The following is a 13432-nucleotide window of genomic DNA, read 5'->3' on the forward strand; positions in this document are numbered from 1 at the left end:
CTTCTAGAAGATAATAGCTATAAACTGATTGGTTGATATGGGCAACATCTTCACTTCTAAAAACTCTTACTTTAGTAAATATACCCCATAGCCTCTCCTTGTCAAGTACGGAGTAGTAGTTTTCTGTATGCTTGGGACAATAGTTGAGTTGATGAGAGTGAGCAGCACAGTATAGGCAGAGACTCCTAAGCTGTCATTTTTGTAATTCTTCCTAACTTAGGTAAGAATGGTTGATTTCCATCGCATCCTCTTTGGGAGGAGAAACGGTCTAAAGCAAGATTATCACCCGAGGTTTTAGAATTAGCGAATCTCCCTTTCTCAATAGCTCATTCATTAAAATGTAAGTCCACTGTGGTGCACAGAGAGATCAAGTCCTCTAATTTGCCCGAAAGATCTTGGGCAACATGAACATATTTAAGTTTATCTGATAAGCCATTCCAGAAAGCTGCATAGAATGCTCCATCATTCCAAAATAGCTCTAAAGCCGGTATAACTGCACCAGATACTGGCTTACTGAATTTGAAGCCTGACATAGGTGTAGGAGGTCAGGAGATGCAGATTACACTCTCCTAGGCTCATCGAAGATTCATCAGAATGGCGTGACAAACTCCTTGTAAGATGTTAGGATGAAATCAGATTTTTCCCATAAGGGTAAACCAAGTCCAAGGCAGATCCCGATAACAGTGAGATGATATATGCCACATTGGTATGGTGTGTGGGAAAATTGCTGGGTTGGAGATCAAACTGAAATTTACATTGTTTTAAGAAACCCTTATAATTCTTGGGATTCCCATCACATTTTACAGAAGTAGGATTTTGCAGATAGGGTGACGCTGAGGAAACACAAACCGGAGAAATCAGAATGGATGCAGCGGCTGCTCCTGAACCTCTAAAACAATGGTGTCAAACTCGGGCTCTCCAGATGCTGTGGGACTACATATCTTAGCATGCCCTGCCACAGTTTTAGCATGCCCTAATAGCAAAATTCTGGCAGTGCATGCTGAGATGTATAGTTCCACTGCAGCTGAAAGGCCAGAGTTTGACATCACTGCTCTAATAGATGATTGAATGCTATCTAGCCAGTTATCCAGTTAGAAGAACTGAAACACCTGACCCTTTGCCACTTTTTGGTGTTCTAGATGAGCAACAAAGTGTCACGTCTGAGGTTTGGAGTTGGTCAGAGCAGATATGGGAGGCTGAAGTGAAAACTTGGGAGGAGTGGATGAAGTTGGGAGGCATGAACTAAGAATTCCTCTTGTATGAGGTTAAAGTTAGAGGAACTGTAGAGGATGATGGGCCCTAAGGCAAGAATCAGAATGCAATGTCTTTATTAACAGCTAGTAGGAATGAGAACTGGAGATAATGAAACTGTATACAGTAGATGACCAGAATCGGGTTGGGACTGATGATACTGGATTGTTGAGTAAGGCTGGAATGACGGGTAAAACTGAACTATAGAGCTGGATTATTTTGAGAATGATATTTTAGAACTGGCGTTCTGAAACGGTTGGAGAACTATGCTACTGTTTTGAAGTTCTGAATCGGTTTGAGACGATGATGATGAGTTGATATCCTGGAGTGGTTTGAGACCGATGATGATGAATTGGATTTCTGAATCAGTTTGCAACCGATGATGAATGTATTGTATGGGACCAATATTTGAAGATGATAGCTGGAATTGATGATTGGAGATTGGATGAGATCAAAGATTGGAGGTATTAAATGAGACTGATGAATGGAGGCAGTGGATGGGAGTGATGATTGGAGGTATTGAATGAGACTAATGTTTGAAGGTACTGAATGAGACCAATGATTGGAATTTTCGGATGGGATTGATGATTGTAGGTATCGGCTGGTGCTGATGGAGGCAGTAAGAGCAAGGTTCAGTGATAAAACCAGACTGGATTGCAAGATGGTATTGAAGAATATAAAATTACCAGATTTAGGAACTGGATATAATGGACTAGGCTATATGGACATAGCTAATGTGATTGTGGCTGCCATCGCACAAGCAGGTCTGCTGTGAAAAAATGCTAATGTTACAATCGCAAAGCTATTTCAATGCCAACATAAAGTCAGTGGCTTTGGCTATCTCACTGCCTTGCAATCCATCCAAAACATCGGTAATATCAAAGTAAATCAGAGCCTAATGCACAATTAAAGCAGGTCAGACCTAACTCAGAATTTGCTAACTTTTCTGCATGCAGTGAATACTCACTCAATATGCATATACGTCTGCACTGGCTAATTTATGCTCACCCATGTAGAAGCATTTAAATGGAAAGACACACCAGCATTACTCCAACCACCCCCCCGTCACCACCCCCAAATGCTGCCTGCCTGTCACTCACTCTATGATGGCTTTTCATGCTCTTCTTTATTGCAGTGTGATCGCAGTTCCTTGAGGAAAAGACCAGGAAGTGTCTCAAAACACATTGGCCCACCCCTGTGCTATCTGGACATTTGATGCCACTATCAAGATACACCACCTTTGTTAGAGGCCCGTTCGAGACATTTCTGGGCATTTTACTTGCCCTAATATATGTGTGTTTTTATTGGCATATTTCCTGCCACATTGTATACCAATTACTGCATTGTTTATTGATTTGTTTTTTGATTTATTGATTGTCTGTTCATCTATTTTGTTACACACCTGTGGCATGAACCCTATTTTTTTATCATACATTATATGTCTCTGCATGGTTCATTGGTATAAGCACCTTTCATGTATGACACCCTTTATTGCCAAAAAAAGTGATCGCAGTTCATTGTTTGTGCATGCGCACTGCTATGAATATACATGTGCAGTAGGCAACAATCAGCCAACTGTGTATGCTGTTGCAGTTGCAATCCATGCTGAATTAGGCCCTGGGACCATTCAAATATTGAGTACCAGGGAGCTTAGCATAGAGCTGTTACTTAAGCATGTACTGTATGCACCCATACTGTGGTCCTGAAGGGAACTCTGGCTTGCACCTTGTGTACCACCATGATGGGGAGACATGGTGTGAGCATGGGACTGTGGAGAGCCATATTCCTGCTCAGTAACAGGACAGTGAGTGGACAGGACAGGAGCAGCACAGGCAGACCTCAGCACCAGCATGGAGTGATGTGCAATGTGAGCGGACCTCTGTGCTATCTGGGAGTGATGCACATCACAAGTGGACCTCAGCCCTAGCTTGCATCGGGGAGGTAAAAAAATTGGTATTATGTGTCCGGAGAATGACAGTATCTAGACAACAAACTCAGGGCCTGATTCAGCATGGATAACAGGTGTGATCATGGTAGCAATCACTCATGTAATTCTGCTTTGAAAATATGCTAATGTATGCAATTGCAGTGCCTTCACAGGCCAATATAAAGACACACACTTCTCCTGTCTCACATCTATAATAACTTGCAAGTCTGTGAAAACATCGGTACCATCATGTAACAATGGAGCCACACACACAATTACACAAGGTCAGACATTACTCAGAAATTGCTAAATTTCCTGCATGCAGTGAGAAATTATGCATTCCCCTGTAATGGTGTTCAAACACACTGACATGTATGCACTTCGCTGACCCCTCCATCCCGTCAACACCCCCAAATGCTCACTTCTTGTCAATCACACTATGATGGGTTTGCCTTCTCTCTGCATTGGTGCCTTCGCACATGTGTACTGGGATGCACATGCATGCGCATTACACAACTATCAATCCGTGCTGAATCAGGCCCTTAGTTTAATCTAGTGCTGAACAAACTGATTTCCAAAACTAGCCGATGAACTGGATACCGCTATCAGACACAATGTCCACGGGCAAGCCATGCATATTAAAGATATGCTTAATAAACAATGAAGTAAATTGTTTGGAAGAAGGAAGCTTGGTCAGTGGGACAAAATGAGCCATCTTGCTGAAGTGGTCCACCAACACCCAAATGGTATTACAACCAGAAGATCTCAGCAATTCAACAATAAAAACCATTGAAATATGCAATCATGGTTTGGTGGGAACAGCTAGAGGCATAAGTTGTCCAGCAGGAAGTGTTCAAGGACTTTTATTCTCAGCACAAACTTCACACACTTGAACAAATTCTTTCACATCCTGAGTAATGCTGGGCCACCTGACTGAATGGGACAACAACTGAAATGTCCTTGAACTACTAGGATGTCCACACCTTATTGGCATGGAATTCTGACAAAGTGGAACCCCTCATACATTCAGGTACATACAGTACAAACATCCTTCTGGAGTTTTTGCTGGATCTTGTACTTGCACAGATTGAAGCTGAGTGGAAATATCTTGGCTTAAGCCAGCATGAATAGATGTTGCAGGAAATCTCAACATCTTGGACACCACTGTCTCAAGTTCATGAATGAAGCTGCATGACAAGGCATTTGCTTTGATATTTTTAAACCCGGGTCTATAGGTAATGACACAATTGAATTTAGTAAAGAAAAGAACCCAACGTGCCTGTCTGGGGTTCAATCTCTTAGCTAATTCAATGTATAGCAGATTCTAATGGTCAGTGATGATTGTAATGGTATGTTTAGCCCCCTCCAGCCAGTGTCTCCATTCATCGAGGGCCCATTTGACAACCACCAGTTGATTGCCTACATTACAATTTGTTGCCGAAGAAAATTGCACACAGATGTAATTTATTATCCATAGGATCCATTTGAAAGAGAATGACTCCCACACAAACTTCTGAGGCATCTACCTCAACCACAAAAGGTAAATCAGGTATAGCTTGTGGGGACAACTTGGCATTTTTTCATCAACGCGGTGACTGGAGCAGCCAGTATAGAAAAAGAATGGCTGAACCTCCTATAGTAATTCTCAAAGCCTAGAAACCTTTTGATGACTTTCAGATTTGTGGGCTTTACCCAGCTGATAATGTATTGAAGTTTACTCGGATCCATAGAAAATCCCATAAGCCAGGAAAGAGACTTCTTTCACTTCAAATTAGCATTTTTCAAGTTTGGCATACAGCTGGTATTCACAAAGTTTCAATTGGACTTGCCTGACATGACATCTATGTTGCACCAAATCCTGAGAGTAAATTAGAATATCAACCAGATTAACTACCACAGATACTTCCAGAAATTCCCGTAGAACATCATTGTTTAAATCCTGAAAAACTGCATACATTAGAAAGGCCAAAGCACATGAACAACTTCTTATCATGTCTGTATTGAGTATTAAATGCAGTTTTCCACTTATCACCTTCCTTAACCACTTAACTGATGAATTATTTTTCCAAAAACCGCTACAAAATTATATTTTTTTTATGATTGAATTAGGTCAGGAACAGATTTTTAAAACTTATCCAACACGATTTTGTAATAAAAAATATATTTTTTTAAATGCTGTATACCATAAAAATGGTAGCACAGCTGCCGATGTTTCCTTAACATTGGTTGGGGGCTGCCATCTATCTGCATGTATAAACATACTTGTGTATGTATATATATATATATATATATATATATACATATACACACATATATATTTATATATATATATATATATATATATATATAATGTATATATACAATAGTAAACAAATCCTGCACACTCCCAAAATCATGAAATCAATGGAGGGTGCTAAGTCATAATGGATAAACATACATGCTGTATCAAGATAATGATACCGGAAAAAACCAGCACTCCAGAGGTTAATGCAAAAAAATGTATGTAATTAATTCTCTTGAATGATGCATATCATCCCAAGATGGACTCCGGAATGACAATCACATTTACAGTAGTTTTCAGTCACAAATCAATAAAGTGCAATGTGCCAGGCATTAGCAGCAGTAATAAAATACTTGCGAATTAGTAACATTCTAGGAGCCCAAGTACATGAGGATATATTGTCAATGCATTGCACAATTCAGGCCAACATGGACAGACATTTGGCAAAACACTTATTACCTCTTTGGATGATCTCTCCTGTCTCCTTGTTAAGGATTGTGATACTTCACCAAAGGGTGTCCCAAAATGAGAGAGACCATAGGATAACATATTAGATAGATGACCAAGTTTTCAGTGTGCAGAGAGCCAATAGCTTCATAAATTGGAGGACACTGGGTGGCTACTCCATTAGATCCTTCTACCTGACAGCTCTGTCACCTCAACCTTGGTCTGATTGGACCTTCTTCCTTTTTCACCACTGCTGGTTCTCTGCTCTGATGCCAGGTATAGCATTCATTATGTAACTCCAGGTTCCAGTGTATGGAATTCTTCCTCGTGTGTGTTCCAGTTTATCTTGTCCAGCATGTATCTCAGCAGTCTCAGCCGAATGTCAGCATCAAAGTTGAATATCTGTTACTAACATCTCAGCAATCTCAGCCGCACATCTGCGTCTGCGTAGATTATGTTACAAACATCTGAGCGTCTCAGCCGCATGTCTGCATCTGAGTGGATTATCTGTTACTAAAATCTCAGCAGTCTTGGTCACACATCTGTTTCTGAGTTGATTATCTGTTATTAACATCATGGCAGTCTCAGTCACACTTCAGCGCCTGAGTGGACTATCAGTTACTGACATCCCGGCAGTCTCTGTTGCACTGCAGTGTCAGAATAAATTCTTGCAATTTATATCCTTTCTGCCTCAGCCCTCAAGGATGCAACCAGCCAGTACACATCAGCCCTCAAGGATGCAATCAGCTATGTACATGTCAGCCCTCAAGGTTGCAACTCAGCCCTAGACCACACCTCAGTCAAGTTCACATAAGTCCTTAAGACTGCATGAATCTTCCAATGGGATTAATAACAGATCTTTCCTTTAAGGAGAGAATTACAATCGAGACCACAAATGGTAATTGCAGGAGTTTATTTCAGAAATGTTATTTCTAGTGACTGCGCAAGCTTAATGTCCAGAAAATTTCCTGCTGCTCCACTATCCACAAAAGCGGAGATATGCACTGCATGTTATTTGAATGGTAACTGAGCAAATAATAACACAGAATTTTTAGAAGAGACCAGATGTATGACCAAATTAATCTCCTCTGCTTCATTTAGTGGAGAGCCAGATTGCTCCATCCACAGTCAGTGGGCCAGCACTTAAAGGTTCTGCAGTGTTATGATCCTGTCTCAGGGTGCACAGATGTGCCTCTGCTGATGCAGCCCTGTCAGGAACATCATACAGCAGGCCCAAAGCAGCAAAGAAAGCATCCACAGACAGCAAGGTAACTTAATCCTGACTCAGTCCAAAAGCCTAGGTCTGTGATATTCCTTGAAGCAAGGAAATAATCAATCCTACTCAGTGAGTTACAGACCCAGAGGAATAATGCCTCATGTGAAAATATAGTTTGCAATTTTCTCTAAAATTCAAAAAAGTTTACATCCACCGGAGAAATAATCAGGCAAATGAATCTGAGGTTCATTTAAGGTCACCTGGAGTGGTGGAGTTGACCTTAAATTATCCTCCTGTGTTTTAACACACACTGACAGATCCTGCACTATATAAGAAAAAACTTGGATTTGATTGGCTTACACCTGAACCTGGATTTCACGAGGCAGGATCCTTAAAAAATCTCTCCAGTGGGTAGGCTGGAGATAATGTATTGAATCTTCCCTCTATTTGCTTAAGTCCCCTACAGTCAATCTAGGGAGGGCTTCTGATGATAACAATCAACCATTTTTCCCATAGAGTACGATGCACTCACCGGTACTTTGGATGCCGCCAGGTCTTAACGGACAGAAGAGGCTTATAAAATCAGCAGCAGTTCACAATGTAAACTGCAGTAGTAGTACAAAGGTAAGATTAACCATGGAGCAGCCAGCAGCTTTGGACACAAGCAAGATAGAATGCACACTAATAACAGGTAATGTAAATATCAGCAATAATAAGTAATGATATTTTAGGATAATTACCACAGAGCAGCATGCAGTGTGGACAATAACAGAATATGATTGCCATTATTTTATGTAGTTGTGTTTATATGCAATCACAAACACCAGATACATTGCAATATGATATAGCAATAAACTCAGAAACATATGCATCTGGCAGTACTGAATTGCAGTAACATATAATACAGATTGAAATAGCAAAACATTAACCAGTGTGTGATTTACAGAGCATAATAGCAGCAAGATATATGTACATATATTGCAGGATGGAATAGCAACAGTACACAAAACCAATGGTTTCAGAGTAGATTTGTAGCACAATGAACGTTCCAGGTATACTTGCTACAGGTACAGGTAATGCAAGGCAGGGTCATGACAGGAACCAGGAATACCAAACAGCAGATACAGGATCAGGGTCCAGATGGCATGACTTCCACAAGAAACTATCTCTGGCAATGCAAGAATGGGCTGGTTGCACTATAACAGAAGTCAGAGGCAATCCTGTTGAGCAAACGAGACCTGCCTCTGGTAACTACCACTATAAGCGGTATCCAATTAGCCCCAAACATTGTCTGGGCACTAATTGATTTCCGCAATCTGCGAAAAACAAGGATTTTTTTCCTATAATCCCCTTTTTTGACAAATTTTTTTTACCCTATCATATTATTTCAAACAAAATAATAAGATATATGTCACAAAAACACAAAAGGTCAGTGATAAGCCCACAGACCTATGTGTTTTTGCCTTTTTTGTGGTGAAAAAAATGACACTAGTCATGGATTATTTTTCGGGACACATCAGGTCAGTGTTAGGTGGCAATTCATAAACATATATAATTTGACTTATTGCACTAAGCACTTTACTTGTGTAGATCACTATGCAGTTTTAACTAAAGAAACTACCATTTTTATATATATGTAAGGGTATATAAGCACGTAAGGCGCTCTATTCCAGTTCCAATATTTCTATTTTTATGTATGTAGCAGATCACCACTGATACATTTTCAACTGGTTGAGCTGACACCCATATTTTTGGGGAGTGCATGATAACTGGTTCACGTTCTGGTTTGTCTATAGTATACATACGTGTGAGATAAACACATATTGAAAATATTAATTAGGAGGATTTTAACCTAACTGGTGCTGTAATCTCCTGCTATACACACACATATATATATATATATATATATATATATATATATACAAAAAACTCCAGGGTCCGGCACTCCAGATAAACTGCAGATATTGCAGGGGTGCCTTCATAGAGGGGTTCAATAAGCAGCTAAAAGTGTGGCACTCCATTGAAAAAAAAACACACAAGCCACGAAAGTAATAAAGAAAGTTTCAGTGCTTTACACACACAGATACAAATCCTACCTTAAATAAACCACACTGCCAAAAGCACAAGAAGCGCACCAGATGGGACACATGAGGCCGGCCGGCAATGCATCCAGATGACATCATCAATAAATGTGCCATCATTCAATGATCCCAACACCTCACCGTGGTAACAGGTAAACATACACAGATAATGAACATGCAAAGAAATAACATTGAAAAATATATCATGCCAAATATACGATGCCAAATATGCAATACAGCAATGCCCTGTAAGCCCCCGTCCATCTATATAATACTCTCCATCTAGAACCTAACAAAAAATATAACTTCTACATAAACACATTAGCAAAAATGCAAAAAGATTCATAATGTAACAAAATAACATTGTAACAACAAAATAGTATCAAAAGAACAGCCCAATATAATGTGCACAAAAAATATATGAAAGAGCAATTATATATTAGAAGCACATGTGAGTCTTCTAGAATATTAGAAATGTCAGAATAGTGGTATATTATAATTATAACATGTTAGAAGCATGATAGACCTAGTGACTCATTCAGTCCACGTGGTACAACCACGTCCAGACAATGAATCCAACTCAACTCACAATGTAACAATAAATGGTTTCTTTCCCCACCTCTACTTAACAGTGGGATATGGTCAATCATTCTGAAATAAAACATGCCATACTATGATTAGAATCCACAAAGTAGCTAGCCACTGGTTGATCATTTGAATCATATGAAAATGCTGCATGAATACTTGAATGGTGCATTGCCATGCATTCTTTAAATTTATGTTGGGTCATACCCACATAAGAGAGCCCATAGGGGATTACCAGGGATTAAATATCGACAAGTAAATGTTTTTTGGGGGATATTATACCACAATCAGAAATATCAGCCTTGACAAAAATATCCCATAGATTCTTCCTTCTGGAAAAACATGACATGATGTCAATATCAGTCAAACCAAGGGTTTTATCAGATTTAACAATAAGCCAGTATTTTTAGCGGCTCTATTCACACTGGGAGACAAGACATTAAACTTATTACCCACGGCAATACGTTTAGCCAATAAAAACATTCTGTCAATTAACATCACCTATTCCTTTAGTGGCAAAAAAACTCTTGCTACTGTAACCACGTGATACAAACTTATCAATGAGGGCATCAATCTGCACCATTGCAGTATTGGTATCATCGTTAATTCTCCACACCCTCAACATCAGGGAGTATAGTAAACCCAACTTCAAATTTCTCTGATGGCAGTTATTCATATGAAGCAAAGTATTATGGTCAGGTTTTTTAGTAAAAGCCGATGTAGTTAAGACTGAACCTTTCTTGGTAATCAAGACATCCTGAAAATCAATACATTGCTAATCCATTCTGACAATAAATTTAACAGGGCATGAAGATGTATTATGTGTGTCAAACAACTGTAACAACACACTCTCACTACCTTTCCAAATCATAAACATGTCATGTATATGTCTAGTATAGAACAGGATATTTGTTGAGATAGAAATCTCAGAAAAACAGCTGCTGCTTGATGCCAAACATGTGATTATTTGCATATGCAGGTGGCACTGCCGATCCCATGGCACAACCCATGAGTTGCAGGAATTACCCACCATCAAACATAAAATATTTTTAAGGTCAATACAATCTCCAAAATCTGAACACAAAATTCAACAAAACCGCACTCATATAAAGCACTTTGGATCAACAGATCTTTCATAGACTTCAAACCATCATAATGTGGAATGACTATGCACAGACTAGTTACGTAGGCACATTCCAACCAGGTTCCCTGTGGAACATTACCCAGATAATTTAATTTATTTAACAACATAGTCGTATCAAGTAAAAAATTCAGATGTGACTGTATCAGAGGCTGTAAAATAGAGTCCAGTATAACAGAACATGATTGTGCTAAGGATTCCGGTGCACTAATAATCGGGTGGCTTGGAGGAGGATTGAACCCCTTGTGTACTTTGGGGAGAGTAAATAGTAGTGAAATTATCAGGAACTCCAGTAAAAAAGCCAGAAACAGCGGTTCTGATATTCAGGGCCAGATTAAGGTCTGTGGGGGCCCCTGGGCAACAAACGTGTGAGGGCCCCTATAAAAAAGTTGCAGTATATATATATATATATATATATAAATAAATATATATATATATATATATAAATAAATATATATATATATATATATATATACATGCACACACTGGTCTAATTTGCCTGATGTCCAATGCTCCCTGTAGTTGTGCCCCTTCTGGAATGCCCCCTGTAGTTGTGCCCCTTCTGCATGGCCCCCTGTTGTTGTGCCCCTTCTGCAATGCCCCAGTAGTTGCACCCCTTCAGCAATGCCCCCTGTAGTTGTGCCCCTTCTTCAATGCCCCCTGTAGTTGTGCCCCTTCTTCATTGACCCCAGTAATTGTGCCCCTTCCGCAATGCCCCAAGTATTTGTGCCTTTCCTCCAATGTCCCCAGTATTTGTGACCCTTCTTCAATGCCCCCTAAAGTTGTGCCCATTCTCCAATGCCGCCAATAGTTGTGCCCCTGCAATTCCCCCAGTAGTTGTACCTCTTAAATGCACCCTGTAGATGTGCCCTGTAAAGTAGTGCCCCCACTATTTCTTCATCCCTGCCCACACCCCTGTTAAAAAACTTAACTGTCTTTGCTCCACGCCATCACGGCTCCCGAGTCCCGACATCACTACTACTGCTGCTGCTTCTGTCTGCTGGATCTAACTGGATTCAGTAGAGGCTCGCAGGCTCCTTTCATCTGCAGTGCGCAGGTGACATCATGTCATCACCTGCTCACTGCATCACTTGGAACGCTGGCCTCTGAAGTGATCAGTATTCAGAGGCCAACCCACTTACCATAAGTTGATCATGATCTACAGGCGGGAGCTCCGTGAGCTTCCAGTAGATCATGATTAACCTTTTCACCGGGCATGTGGCCAGGGGTCGGGGACAGTGTGTGGGGGCCCCCTATGTATGGGGGCCCCAGAATGACCGCCCATGTTGCCCTACCCTTAATTCAGCCCTGATTATATTCTTCTCCAGGGCACCTGTAAGAATGCTCAACAGTTCTGATTTAAATGTAGATGTGGGGTCACCATTAAGTTTGCAATATCTCAAAATATCATTTAAATGCAGTTGAATCTCAGATCTATAATCACCAATATCTTGGAGTACCACCGCCCTCCCCTTCTCTATGGGGTGAATTGTTAAATGAGGGTTCTTAGACAATGACTTAATAGCTGCTCTTTCCAATGGTGTTAAATTTGGATGAGACACACAAGGCTGATTCAATATTTTAGAGACCTCATCATCAAGCATCTGAATGTACAATAGGTCTTAATTCTGGTGGTAGGGGAACTTGGTTCAAATTTTGACCGAGGATGTAATTTGTGTAAAGCTGGCGGCAGGCAAACCTTAGTGACAGTACTTAAAGACTCCTGTCTATTAAATAATTATTTTAATCTAAGCTGATGATTTAGATGATGTTTTTCCACCTGCCAGGAAAAATCAACGAAGGGAGTCCTGGGGATAAACGATAATCGCTTGTTTAAAAGTTGCAACTCAGCTTTAGACAATTCATATGAAGAGTAGTTCAACACTACATTTTCTTCTAAAGTGGTGGTCTGCCACGACTTCTGCCTTTTATACTTGTCCACCTCTGCGGGTATATCTTCCCCTTGGGCTGAAGTTTTTGAATGTGTGGTTTTCTCTAAAGGGGCACCCCTGCTACTATTTGGCTCAGAGTCACTTGCATTTCTAGTGAATTTTTGTTAAGAATTAGTATCGACCTTAGTTTTCAGATATTGTTGATGAAAAAAAGGATGTTTTTGTACATTTTGTCTGCCACCACTAAGCCACTGATATACATTATGCTGTTCATAGTCAATCTCAACTTTATTACGTTTTTATTTCTTATATCTCAATAAGTCACTTTTGTATAAGGAAATTTGATTATCCAACTTCCCCATCCAATCCGTACTGTTTTCAGAGAACAGGACAGGCAGCTCTACAATCTTCTCCTTAATAGTGACCAGTTATTTTTTACTCTGCCCAATCACAAGGAATATTAAGTCGAATGAACATTTGTTGAGTATAGATACCCATTGTTTACAAAACTGAGTCTCATAACGACCTATGGTAGGGGAGATTTTCATTCTATAGCCTTGTGGAATAATTTTAGCTTGATAATAGACAATTAGTGAAATACTGTGGAGTTG

This window comes from Taudactylus pleione, unplaced genomic scaffold (assembly GCF_031769625.1).
Source record: "Taudactylus pleione unplaced genomic scaffold, aTauple2 ptg000406l, whole genome shotgun sequence".
Lineage (NCBI taxonomy): Eukaryota > Metazoa > Chordata > Amphibia > Anura > Myobatrachidae > Taudactylus > Taudactylus pleione.